Here is a 13,192-nt window from a genome sequence, read left to right as displayed (position 1 = left end):
GGTGACCAGCGCCATGCGCAAGCCATGAGCACAGCATCCCAGGGCAATGACGGCAGGAGGGACCGCCACCCCACTTCACACAAACTGTAAAGTACTGTGTTGCTGCTCCTTCTGTTGCTGCAAAGTGTGGTACTGGGGCTAGATTCGGGAGCCAGGCTGCAGCCAGCACACACTCAGGCTCTTCTTTGCACCCACAAGAAATAAACTTACCATGCTAACCATTGCAATCTCGGAGTCTACTTGTCCTGTAACCTACCGTAACCAACAGAGACATCTCCTACCTAGGTGTTAGTATCCCTATCTTACAGGTGAGGAAACTGAGGCTCAGAGAGGTTAAATGTCTTGCCCAAAGATACACAGCTAGTTAGCAGGTAGGGCTGGACTTCGAACCCAGGTCTGTTTGATTACACTAAAACAAACAAACAAAATTACGACTCTCATTTATTTAATGCTTATTAGGTAGGCTCAGTTCCAGGGGCTTTCCGTGTGTCATCTTGTTTGTGTACACATTGGCTGATAGTGGGACAGGAAAGGATAGAGGAGAGAAGGCACGGGGGCTCACAGTGGACGCCCAGCACTAACTGGAGGTAGGGTGGGGTGGTAAGCATTAGAGCCACCACAATACCAGCTCACCTTAACTGCATGCTCACTTTGTCCCAGGCACTGTTCTCGTGATATACTTCAATCCTCAAAACAAACCTCTAATGGAGATGCCACCATGATCCCCATTACAGGTGAAGAAAGCAAGGCAATCAGGTGCCCAAGGTCAGGGTGAGGACAGGTGGGGCCAGGACTCAAACCAGGCTCCGGATTGAGTGCTGGTGACCCAGCCAGGCTCCCTGTAGACCCAGGACCCATCAGAGACCTAATTCACTCCCCACCCACATCCCCTCACTCCCCAGAGTGGCAGGCTCCTTCCCTCCCTCCATCCCGGGACAGACAAGACCGGGAGCGTCTCTCTTTCCTCACCCTACGGCTGCCTCCCTACATGGCCTCAGAGCAGGCAGGTCTGGAAGCATTTTAGGATGCTGTCGGGGCCAGCTAAAAATAGGCCAGAGGGGAGGGAATGGATGGAGAGTGGGTTACGTCACCGGCTTTTGGAAACAAGAGAAAACGGATACTGTTTGCACACACAGAGGAAAATTCCTCCTCTTTCCCACATGAGACACGATGGCCCTGGCCAGGGCTCCCAGAGGACAAACTGGCTCCCCCTGCCCCGCTCCTTTTGGTCTTTACCAGCCCCCAGTATTGGCGGCGAGGTCTAGATCTGCCCTGGGCTGCAGGGTCCAGAACCTAGTAGGCAGTGGGGCTGGGGCAGGGGTCCTGCCCAGGATGAGGGGCACGGAGGAGGCTAAGGAGAAGCAGCAAGAGAATCTAAGGGTCTAACCGAGGCGGGATGGTCTCACTGAACACCCTCATTGTAAAAAAGGGAAACTGAGGCCCAGCGTGTACAAGGAATTCGCCTAAAGTCACCCCGTATGTCAGGGACAGGGCAGGAGTCCGGCCCCAGGCCCTCCATGCGGAACAGGAATCCCAGGTGGGCAGAAGTTCTCAGGCCACCTTCCCCTCACCCAGTAGCATGGGGCATCTGGGGCTTCCCTCAAGGGAGGCCAAGGCCCAAAACACAGGTCCCGAGCTGAATCATCCCTCCTGGCCACGTTGCCCTGAGGGGGGCAGGGGACTTGATTCCAAAGCCGCTGAGCAGAGCAGGGACAAGGGAGGGCCTGGGTGGCTTTGGCTACAGCCTGACTCCTGAGGCTGGCCTCACCATTGAGTCTTGCAACAACAGCAGGGGAGGCGGCAGCGAGGGGTGAAGATGCAGACACCCAGGGACATCTCACCCCCGACACACACACCCATTTCCCAGACAGGCTTTTGGGGACGAAGCCCAGCCCCCAACCCCCAGTGTTCCTTTAAGCAACCTTCTTGTGAGGAAGGCGGGGCAGGGGTCAACAGACCCAATGAACAGATGGGGAAATTGAGGCCCAGCAAAGGAAAGCAATCCGCCCCAGGTCAACCCAGAGTCAGAACACAAGCCATGTCTTTGGATCTCCATACACATTAGCTGCAGGTGTAGCAGCCGCTGACTGGTGAGCAGGTCTGAGTCCCATGCACTGGGCTCAGTGCCTCGTACGCATCTTATCAGCTTTCATATGAATTATTAACCCTCTTGGGGAAAGTATTGCTCCCCAAATCCATTCTGTGGATGAGAGAGCTGAGGTTCAGAGAGGCGGGGTAACTTGTCTAAGGTCACACAGCTAGTAAGCAGGGATGGGATTCAAGCCTAGCCTATGCCCTAAAGCATCCAGTGTCCAACTATGCTGTGCATGGGAATCACACCAGGGCATCTTGCACACAGGCAGACCCAGATGCAGCAGGTCTGTGATAGGGCTCATTTCTAACGAGCTCCCCTGCAGAAGGCACTTTGGTGTCCCCTTCACCTCGCTACACTGCACCCCTGATACATTTGCACAAATGATTTCATGGGCCTTTTCTTTCCAGAGCTGGACTGGGTGGGCAGCCGGTGCACCTGCCCGCAGGAGACCAAGGAAGGATGCCTGTGTATTGACAGCAGCTGGCTTGACAAACAGAATCCGCTGCCCACGCTGATGTCCCCTCCCAGCCGCGGCAGGAAAGCCTGGCTGTGCCGGCTCCGATGTTGACAGTGCAGAATAGCCTTGCCCTTCAGCTACTCTGGCTGACTGGTGTGAAAGGATGGACGGGTGATGTTCCTTAAGGCGCCCCAGATGCCCTGCATTCACTGCAGCTGAGCCTGGGGGAGGAAACATGCAGCTTAACTGAAAACTGGTCCACCAAGTTGTGAGCTCTGACATTCCAAAACCTGCTTCCCAGGAACGGTCCCCTCCCCTGACCTGGATCCTCCCACAGGAGTAAGGTTTCAGCAGGACGGGTGTTTCAGGCAGAGGTACCAACATAAGCAAAGATGGGCCAGCAGGAAGGCCAGGGAGTAGCCAGCTGCCACCGTGAGGGGACACACCCATTCTGGTCAGGGGCTGGTGAATGTCATGTCCTTTAAGTCTTTGCCGCCCTGCCTCTCCGAGCTCACACAGTGGGCTGTGAGGCTGCAGAGAAACCTCCCCATTTTACAGGTGGGAAAATGAAGGCCCACCGCACACAAACAACTCTAGCCAATGTCAAGATGGCCTGAATCATTTAGATCCACCCCTGCCTGCCCTGACCCATCAGCTCATAAAACTTCCAAATTCTTATCTCTTGAAGGGACAGGAGGGTGGGGCATTTATTGGTCACGTTCTGGGTGACGTCCACTATATCGGCCCTTCATATACATACAAAATATAAAATATCATTTCACCTTCCCCTAACAGTGGTCCCTATTTTGCAGATGAGGAAACAAACTCAGAGGTAACTGGATTCCCTCTCCCTCCCCCCTCTTCAGCCTCGAGAAATCTATCCGCTCTCCCAGGCTTGTCTCAAATGTCATCTCCTACCTAAGCCCAAGCAGCCACATCCATTGTTTTCCCTCCTTGAGCTCAAGCTTGAGGCAGCAGGCCTCAGGGTGCCGTCTTCTGGGGTGGCTTGGCTGTGGCATCTCATCAAGCATGGCTCCCACCCAAAGAGCCAGCCCATGACACCAGGGACAGCGATGGACAGCCCTCCATCTTCACCACCCCCAAACAGCACTGAGGCCCCAGCTGGCACTGGCCGGGCCCCAATCACACCAAGGAGACCTTCTGTCGCCCCCAGCATCTTCTCAGTCTCCCGCGACCTGCAGGCATCCTTCAACAGCAACTTCATGTGAGTGCCAGCTCCTCAAAGTGCTCAGTCTATGATGCTCACGCCAGCCTCTAAAGCAGGCAGGATGGACGATGGTGGCAGTGACGAGGATGACAATGACGATGATGATGGTGTTGATGATGATGGGACAGGGTGGCTAACACAGACCGAGTGCTTACAATGCTCCAGGCACCGTCCCCAGAGGCTTCACATTTCAGGTTCACAGTAACCTTCAGGTCGGGTTATTATTATCTCCACGTTATCGATGAAGAAGCTGGAGTCCAAAAGCTTGAAGCCCCTCCCCCAGCATCACACAGCCAGCAACAGGGGTTTTCTATTTTGCGGAGACAAGAGACTCAGAGACTCTCTAGAAGTGAAGGCTGAAAGGGACCAGAGTTCATGTGGACCACACCTCTGAGCGTTCAGATAAGGAAAGTGAGGTGCAGGGTCACCCGGGGAGTGGACAGAAGAGCGCCTTCCCCTCCCCCGGCCCAAGACAGAGCTCATGAGGAGCGAGGGGGAAAGACATGAGACTGAACCCCAGCTCTGCCTCCCCTGGCATCTGCCTCCATCGCTCAGAGCCTCAGTCTCTCCATCTGTAGCTGAGACACAGTATGAACCCAACACATCCCAGGGACACTCAAGAAAAGCCACTCAGTTCCCACATCCTCTGATGGTCATGTGACTGGCCCCCAGCCACGGGCCAGTTCTGGCTGGACTGGATTTCAGGGGTCATCTCCCCAGCCCAGCCTACTGCCCCCTGCGACTCAGCCATTCCAATTCCTCTGCTGACTGGTGTCCAAACCCACTGGGCATGATCCGCAACACAGCCGTGCTGGACAAAGAACTGGCTGTAACTACGCTCACGGCTGTACTTCCTGCACCTAAACCCACCCGCACTTGGTAGGGAGTCAGTTGTTGAACAGATTTGTTGAATGAATGAATGAATGACCCAAGCTGTGGGACCTCCTGCTCACCCCCTCTCCAGCCAGAGCCCCTCGGCCTGGAACATCCTCAGTCTGCACGGCCCCAGCCGGGGCTCCTCTCCATCCACTTGGCTCCAGAGCCCCCTGGGGAGAGGCCAGGCCAGGGGGAGGGCCAGCCAGGGCAGGAAGCAGGCAGGGAGAAGAAGCCTTGCCTCTCCCACTTCCCACCGCCCTCCAGGCTGGGCAGGGGAAGCAGGGAGCTCAGGACAATGAGCTCAGGGAGAGGAAGTGACTCCCCAGCTGAGCTCTCAGCCACCATCACAACACAAGGAGCCCACGTGTGAGGAGGTGGCCAGGAGGGGGAGGTGGCCGCACCGCCTCAGCCAGATGTGGTCTCCCCGCATTCCGGAGGAGCCACGGCTGGACCACGTGATGGACGAGAAGTCGCCACAGAGCACTGGGGGGAGGGGAAGGGCAGCTTCGACACCACACTGAGGGCCAGGGTCTCCCCTCCCCCGTCGGCTCATGATGACACACAGACCCACAGGAAAGGGGCCACAAAGCCTGGTCTACTGAGGGGCGGAAAGCCAAGCTGAAGTCACCGCAGAGGGACTGACTCACAGACTTTTCACTTCCTGTGCAGGCACAGAAAGGTGCTCCTGGGCTCCAGCTCCAGAAGAAAGTGGGTGCAGCCCCAGCAGGACAATTTAGGTTCCTGGGACAGCCCTGGGGCTTCTTGGGAGAAAGTCCTGGAGACTCCTGAGCACCAAGAGGCTGGGTTCGAATCCTGCCCCCGCCACTTCCCAGCTGTGTGACTTTGGGCAAGGCAGTTACCCTCTCTGGGCCCCAGCTGCCTCATCTGTGAGATGGGGAGCACAGCGCCCCTTTGGAGGGTGGCTGTGAGAATGACATACGGGTGAAAACGCTCAGTCCCAGCCCTCGCACAGAGCAGACAGTTGATGCTCCGTGGCTCAGGGTGAACTGCAGAGTCCCACGGCTGGCTCCAGCAGCCAGACCTCAGAGAGCTGGGAGGGCGCCATGGGAACGGTCCACACCTTTCCAGGGAAGGTGAGCCGCCGGCACGCCCAGGCCGACTCACTCAGGTGATGGGAAGCAAGCTCAGGTGAGACTGGGCTGGAGCCGCCAGTGGAAAACTTCATTCTGGGCCAAGCGTGGGCCCTGCCTCTGGCGCAGGGCAGATGGGCGGAGGGCAATTTCCACCCGGGCCACGGGGAGCTCACCCCACTGCAGCACGGCTGGGTGAGGGCTGCCAGGAGACAGGCGGGGACGTGCTGGAGCCACTCTGCCCCCTGTCCCCAGGGCTCTGCTGCAGAGCTGCAACCCAGCCGGTGCCCTCACTGGCAGGCTTTTCTCTAGACTAATATCCGAGCTGGAGGACAAGGCTGTGCAGGCAGGGAGGCAGATCCGGGGGACAGACTAGGGGGCAAAGACCAGGGGGACCCTTCTTCAAATGCAGTTTCCCAGAAGCCAATGGGTAACAGATCAGAGTGGGCGCTCGGTGGGCCTTCACCCCTTAGTTTCTTCTGAGCACCCCCCAGAGAGCTGACAAGTCACAAGTAAGTCAACTTCCTCACTCCACACCACCCTCCTTGTCTAAGATCACAAACAATTCACGTTTGTGACACACGACTATATTTAAAATAGATAAACAACAAGAACCTACTGTATAGCACAGGGAACTATATTCAGTTTCTTGTAACAAGCTTTAACGGAAAAGAATCTGAAAATATATGTATCTACCTATGTCTGTACGCATGTGTATAACTAAATTCGCTTTACCGTACACCTGAAACTAACATTTAAATCAACTCCACTTCAATAAAATATAAAATTTTAAAAAATTCATGTTTGTGGCAGGAAAAAAAAATACAGATGAGCAATATGGGGAGTGGGAGTGGGGGTGGGGCCGGGAATCCGTGGTGTGAACCCATTTTTCTCTGAGGGAGGTCCCCCTCCCAGGAAGCCCAACACTGAAACGCATGGAGTCTCTCCATCTCCTGACTTCCTCCTCTCATCTGGTTTACTGTATCTTCTCTCCCCAGTAAAAGGAGGGCCGGGTCCCCCAGCCTGTGAGCGGAGAGGCCTCCCCTCCCCCCACGCCCCACTCTCCGCGTACCTCCCGCACTGCCTCACCCGCGCTCACCATCCTCCTCCCTGGACTCTGGTGCACCTATCGGCACTGAGCCCCTGATCTGGGGAAGAGATGCCTCACAGACGTGCCCATCAGAGGCCCGGCTGCCCAGCTGTACTCTGCTGCTCCAAAGGAAACACAAATTAAATGCCAACTGATTGTCTCCGTGGAGGAGGCATTAATTTAATGTGAACACTTAACCAGGGCAGCCGATTCCATTATAGGCGGGCGGTAATGGCCCGGGCAGGCCGGGGCACAGGCTGCGAGCAGGGGATGGGCCGGGCTGAGCCACCCTCTTAAGTGTGCACCTCTCCCTAGCACACTCACACACATACACATACACACACACACACCCTGAAACAGGAGCTGCCTCCAGGGATCCCAGCGGAGAGGACTGGGCTGCTCGGGGGCAGGCGGGCGACCAAGGTCCACAGAGAAGCACCCTGAGGAGGAGGGGGTTCTGGACTAGAAGGCAGGAGATCCTGGTTCAAGTCCTGACTCTGTCACTAATTTACTGCATGACCGCAGCAGGTCCGTTTTCCTCAGTCTGGGCCTCAGTCTCTAATATGTCTCTAATATGATCTCTGAGAGTCCCTCTGGATATGACACTTGCAGCAGACACTGGATGTGGCCCTTCCTTGGAGCCCGGAAGAGGTGACAACCTCAGGGACGTCACCGCCATCCAGAGTTATCCTGGGTAACAGGATTGGGCCACTGACCCCTGTCCTCACCACCAGTCACCGACGAGCTGGGGGTGGGGTGGCCGCATGCACTCATTCACTCCCTAATCAGTGCTGGAGGGCTTTCCATGAGCTGCGCCAGCCTTGTAGAATCAGGGATAAGATTCTCCACCGGCCCCACTAAGAAGAGCAGGCAAACAGAGAAAGCCGTCTGCCACTGTGCGGTTCGTGGAGGGCCCGCCTCCCACTAGCTAGAAACCTCAGTTTCCTTCTCTGTGAAATGAGGGTAGATATCCTGCCTTGCAGGGTTCACCAACATTAAATGAGCTTAAGTGAAGGTACACAGGCCCCCTTGCTGGACAACAGCCGTTCTCATCTCTGGTGTTAACCCTGCCTGCACTGGTCTGGGGGTCGGGGACAGGCACAGGAGGGTGTGTAAGGCCTGGACCACCTCAGCAGGGACCGTTCTGCATCCTGCCCTGATCTTCTGGGGATCTGGAAGCCACTGAGAGAGTGGCTAGTGAATTAGTGAATTTTCCTAGCAGGGAGGTAAAAGCAAGCCCTACCAACGGGCTGTGGGGCTGAGCTGCATGGAGTCATCCCCACTCTCGCAGTGACTTTCCAGGGCAGCTGGCTGGCCTCTGGGGCTCTCCGCAGGGAGATAATGAGAATGAGTGAAATGCCACTGTCACTCAGCTGGGGGACCAGGGGCACATGGGGGTTGGGGTGGCCGAGGGAAAGGAACCAGATGCTGACACCGCTGATTCCACTGCCAACAAAACCCAGCAAGTGTCCTGCTTCTGCCCTTGGTGCTCCCAGACATGCCCTAAGAATGAACAGGCACGTGCTCAGCCTTTGAGGTCTGCCCTGACGAGGGCCACCATGACAGAAGCTGAGACCAAGGCAGGAGGGGGGTCCCACCAGCCAGAGCCCTGCTGGTTTCATGGTGCCACTCTGGCAGGCACAAGACACTGAAGGGCATTCTCACGGGCCCGGAAATGCCCCTGGTCACCTGCCCCAGTGCCAATCCAAGATTCTAGCTGCTTACGAGTCTTCTGTTCCAGTCACCTGGTGTCCACAGCTGTCCGGGGGCCCAGTATCACTCCCATTCCCACTTCGGTATCATTTATTTGGCGACCTGCAGCTCTGTGGACACCCGTCACCCAGAGCTGTGTGCAGGGTAGTGCCCTCCTTCCAGCGCCTCTGTCTAGAAACCAAACCCAGTGGGCACAACCCCCCAACCAAGTAAGCCACTCCAAGAAGTGGCTCAGTGAGCATCTTGCAGTGAAGAGGAATCTTGGCCCAAATCACAGGCCTCTGTGAAGTTTCTGGAGCACCATTTCCAACCTCTTCCAGGCTTGTGACACCTTCATCACCTCCTCCAGGAAGCCCTTCCTGATTCCCCCCAGAATGAGTCACTGTGCTCACTTAGGGGCACAGTGCTTCCAGCCTCGGCGCATGCCTTCTTCATGGCTTCCAGGGTGCTGTACATTTTCCCTTCTCTGCCTCTCTCATAAGACTCTGCTCTCCTGGAGGAAGGGAGGACTTGTTTTTACTGTAGAATGCTTATTTTGTGCACTTAGTGAAAGTCACTGTACTCCCACCATAGCTCTGTGAGCCAGGCGTTATCACTCCCACTTTATAGGCAAGAAAACCAAGGCCCAGGTGAAATGACTTGCCCCAGGCCAGGTCCAGGTCCATCTGACTTCAAATCTGGGCAGCCTCTCAGTAGTAAGACTGTCTCATCGACTTCATAAACCACACTCCCTGCCATGCCGCCCAGCACACTGTTCAGAAAACACCCCCAAATTACCAGCCCTGGGTCAGCACAGATGTGTACCCCCCAGGTCACCGGCACTGACCTGGAAAAGGCTGCTTAGCCAGGGTATTGGCTTTGCCTGTTGACTCACTTCTTGGGGCAGAAAGGCCCTATCCTAGCGTTCTACCTGCACTGGCCGAGACCGATCTGCCCACAGCCCTGCCACCTGTCCCACCCCCACAACCGGCTGGGGCAAAGCACTGAACCTCCTGTGCTCCTGGCTCCCCATCTTTAAGGTGGGGGCTAACAGAGGCACCTGCCTCGTGGGGCTGGTATATGAAATGAATCTGCATGTGTTACACGCTTAGCCAAGAGCCCAGCTCCTCGTAAATGCTCTGTAGATAAGCACCGATTCACCACAGAATGTGGTCTTCCTGTTGTCTCTCCTGCCACGGAGAATGGGCGGCTCAGCCTGGGGAGGCAGCTCTGCTTTGTAGATGATCAGAGCCCCGGGCACCTGGCAGGATCCCCGGGTACCAAACCAATCTCCCTGCTGTCAACATCTGATGACACATGGAGCCGTCAAACAAAGACACACAGAAGGCCATCTCATCACCACGCCCCAGCACAGGTACAAGACCCGGCCCCGAGGACGCTCTGGTGAGTGAACGTCGGGTGTTTCTGGGATGCCCGGCCCAGCAGACTCAGAGTCTGCCGCAGCCCAGCCCCTCTGGCTGTGGGCTTAGATTCCATCTTCTCTCCCCCACGACAGAGTCAGCAAACATTTCCCAAGTGCTCACTCAGGGGCACAGGACTGAACTGAGAGTATTCTCCTCCCACTGCAAGAGGGGCAGCGAGTTCCGGAGCTCCCTCCAGGAGGGAGCTCTGCCCTACACCCCAGCCTTAGGTGCTCAGTCCTTCCGACCCATCGGGGCTGGGAGAACTAGGCACCGCTGCCTCGTGCCCTGGGAGTGGGAATGGGAGGGGGTGCTCATTCCGGGCTCTCGGGGCTGGGAGACATTTTTGCTCTGCCCATGAGTGACGGGGCCCCGTCTGAATTGCCCCTGCCCATCGGTACCCGGGGTAGGAGAAGGGAAAGAAAGCAAGGGTCTACCACCACACTGAAAACAGTGGTTACCTCCAGAGGGAGAGCCTCATGGCTGGGGACAGGGGTGGGAAGGAGACTTGTCACTCAGTCCCCTTCTGTACCTTTTTTAAAAATTGTAGTAAAATACTCATAATATAAAATTTACAATTTTAACCATTTTTAAGTGTACAGTTCAGTGGCATTAAGTGCGTTCAAATTGTTGTGCAACCATCACCACCATCCATCTCCAGAACTCTTCGTCCGGCAAAACCGAAACTCTGTCCCCATTAAACAAGTCTTCCCTCCCCCTCCCCCCAGCCCCTGGCAACCACCATTCTACTTTGTGTCTCTATGACTGACTGCTCTAGGTCCCTCATACAAGTGAAATCATACAGTGTTTCTCCCTTTGTGACTGGCTTAGTGCACTTAGCATAATGTCCTCAAGGTTCATCCGTGCTGTAGCACGGGTCAGAATTTCTTCTTCTCCGGCTTTCTAATTTTGAATCATGTAATGTATCATCTAATCAAAAAAAATCAAAGCCACTTACATTTTTAAAAAGACAAAAATACCTGCTCGTTTTCCTCTTGTTTTAAGTGGCATGAATATTTTACAGTGATCACACAAAAAATAGACAAAAATCAGGTAAGCCAAACAAATAAAAAAATTAAAAACCCACAATCCTGCATACAAGAGAATTTCTGCTAAAATTGGCTACACAAACCTTCCCAATGCTTTTTTATGAGATTTTTTTTCCTCTTATGAGATCTTTTAATAGTAAAAACGGGATCAGACCACGTGTGGTCTTCAAGTGTGCTCTTCCCACTGAACAACATACGGCGAGCATCCTTCCGAGCAGGTGATACAGCAGGGGGCTGCGGCATCACTAATATGATGGGTCCTGCGCTGCCATTCCCGCATCCTTGCAATCTAATCAACACAGCAAAGAGCATCTTGGTACACACATATTTGCATATTTGTCCTGTTATCTCCATGGAGTGGGTTGCTGGGTCAAGATTATGGATGTAGAAAAGCTTCTGTGTCCCTCGAAAGTGTCATTTGTGACGAGCCCGCACTCTCTCGGGACTCGGCAGATGCCCAGCCAAGGAAAAGCAGGGTCCCTGGGTCCTCACCCCAGCTCAGCAGCGAGTGCCTTGGTTTCCCCATTAGTCCAAGAGCTGCCTCTCCCTTGGGTGGAGGAAGACCCCACCATAAATACTGTCCTTCCTCACCCTCAGTGGGGTGGCACTCTGCCTTCCCCAAGGAGCAAGGGCTGGGAGCTCAGCTCATTTGAGAAATGGGCCCTGTCATCTCTCTTCCAAAAGGGTAGAAGTTCCCACCTGGTGTGTGATGAGCCCTGGAGCAAGTGACCACGTGCTAGGGCGTAGCAAGGCAAGACAGCATCACCCACGTCACCTCCAGCCCCAGGTGTGCCAAGCGGCACCACACCCCCAGGCCTTTGCACGTGCTCTACACTCTGCCTGGAAGGCTCCCTCTACACGCCTTCTTGGTCATTTCTCTCTCCTAATCTTATGCCAACTTCAGGACTCAGCTTTTATACCCCCTCCCCCAGGAAGCCTTCCCTGGCTCCTTGGTCAGGGTCAAGTGCCCCTCTTCTGTACTCCAAATGCTGGTTACTTGCTACTGAGTTTATCTGTTCACCTGTTGGCCTCCCCCACTTAACTCAGCCCTTGCAAAAAAGGAGGCCCATCTCTGGCTCCCAGCTGCAACCCCAGAGCCCATCATGGAGCCGGGTACACAGCAGGCACCAAATCAATGTTTGCTGGCTAAAGGGCCCATCGAGTATCACCTACAAGACTTCCTTAGGAGACTCAGTCTGGAGTGAGCGCAGCACCAGCTCACTCTGTGTCCTTGAACTTAGACATGACCTCCGCCTCCCTGCCCCCTCCTCCCTGTCAGCCTCGGTTTCCCCAGACAACCTCCACAGTTCCTTCCAGATCTTCCACTCTCCTCCAACAATCCTCTTCTGTCACCTTGATACCTGGGCCTACCTCTCACAGGGCAGATGATGGGCAGGTCAGTGGTCACAGCTCTCCATCCCCAGGACTTAGCCTCTCTCCCCAGGCCTGGCTGAGCCCCAAGAGACCCTCCACCCAACCCCCATCCCTGGGGTTGCTGAGTCAGCAGCTCTCAGCCTCCAGGGCTCCATCTCTTGTTCAAGTCCAGAGGCCAGGAGGGGGTCTGGGGACCCAGGCCAAGAAGCAGGAGGCCCAGGGGGGTCTGTGCCCAGGAAGCTGGGGGAGCCCCGCCCAAGGAAATGTTTACAGCTTTGAGGGAAAAACAGCGACTCGCAAGGCTATTTTGGAAACCTAATGTGCACTTTGGGTCTCTCTGTTGTTTATTTCAAGCGACCGTGCCGCCCCACAGGTGAATGCAAGGCAGTGTGGGCCTGCCCTCAACGTAGCCTTCCCAGCAAAGCCACGTCACTCACTCCGAGCCGAGCGTGCCTGGACCCACGAGGGGTCGGCAGCCAAGCAGAGCACACCAGGCAGGAGTTGGTGCACACCAGGCAGGAGTTGGTACACACCCCATTCTGGGTTTAAACCCAGGCCCTGTAGCCTTGAGTCACCTCTCCAGGCCTCAGTCTCTTCATCTGTGAAATGGGGGTGACCATCCCCCATCCCAGTCCTGGATTAAATGAGGATTGGCAAGCACAAACAGGCTCCAGGTATAATAAAAAAAAAATTTTAATTAAAAAAAAGAAAACAAAAACAAAACAGAACATGGACCCGAAACCTTAGAAGGGTATGCTCAGAAGTCCAGGCCATTTGCAATGGGCCCAAAGCTCAGGGGGGTGAAGTGACGGGCCCAAG

The 13,192-nt window shown here is 55.3% G+C and overlaps 1 protein-coding gene across 2 annotated transcripts in view; it reads right to left on the bottom strand.

The window, feature by feature from the left end:
- IFFO2 (intermediate filament family orphan 2) overlaps window positions 1-13,192 on the bottom strand; it is a 46,594-nt gene that overhangs the window by 15,018 nt on the left and 18,384 nt on the right. The gene's annotated exons all lie outside the window — the stretch shown is intronic.

Source organism: Camelus dromedarius, chromosome 14 (genome assembly GCF_036321535.1).
Source record: "Camelus dromedarius isolate mCamDro1 chromosome 14, mCamDro1.pat, whole genome shotgun sequence".
NCBI classification, from domain to species: domain Eukaryota; kingdom Metazoa; phylum Chordata; class Mammalia; order Artiodactyla; family Camelidae; genus Camelus; species Camelus dromedarius.
Note: the sequence above shows the minus strand (reverse complement) of the source record. Positions and strands in the feature narration are given on the sequence as shown.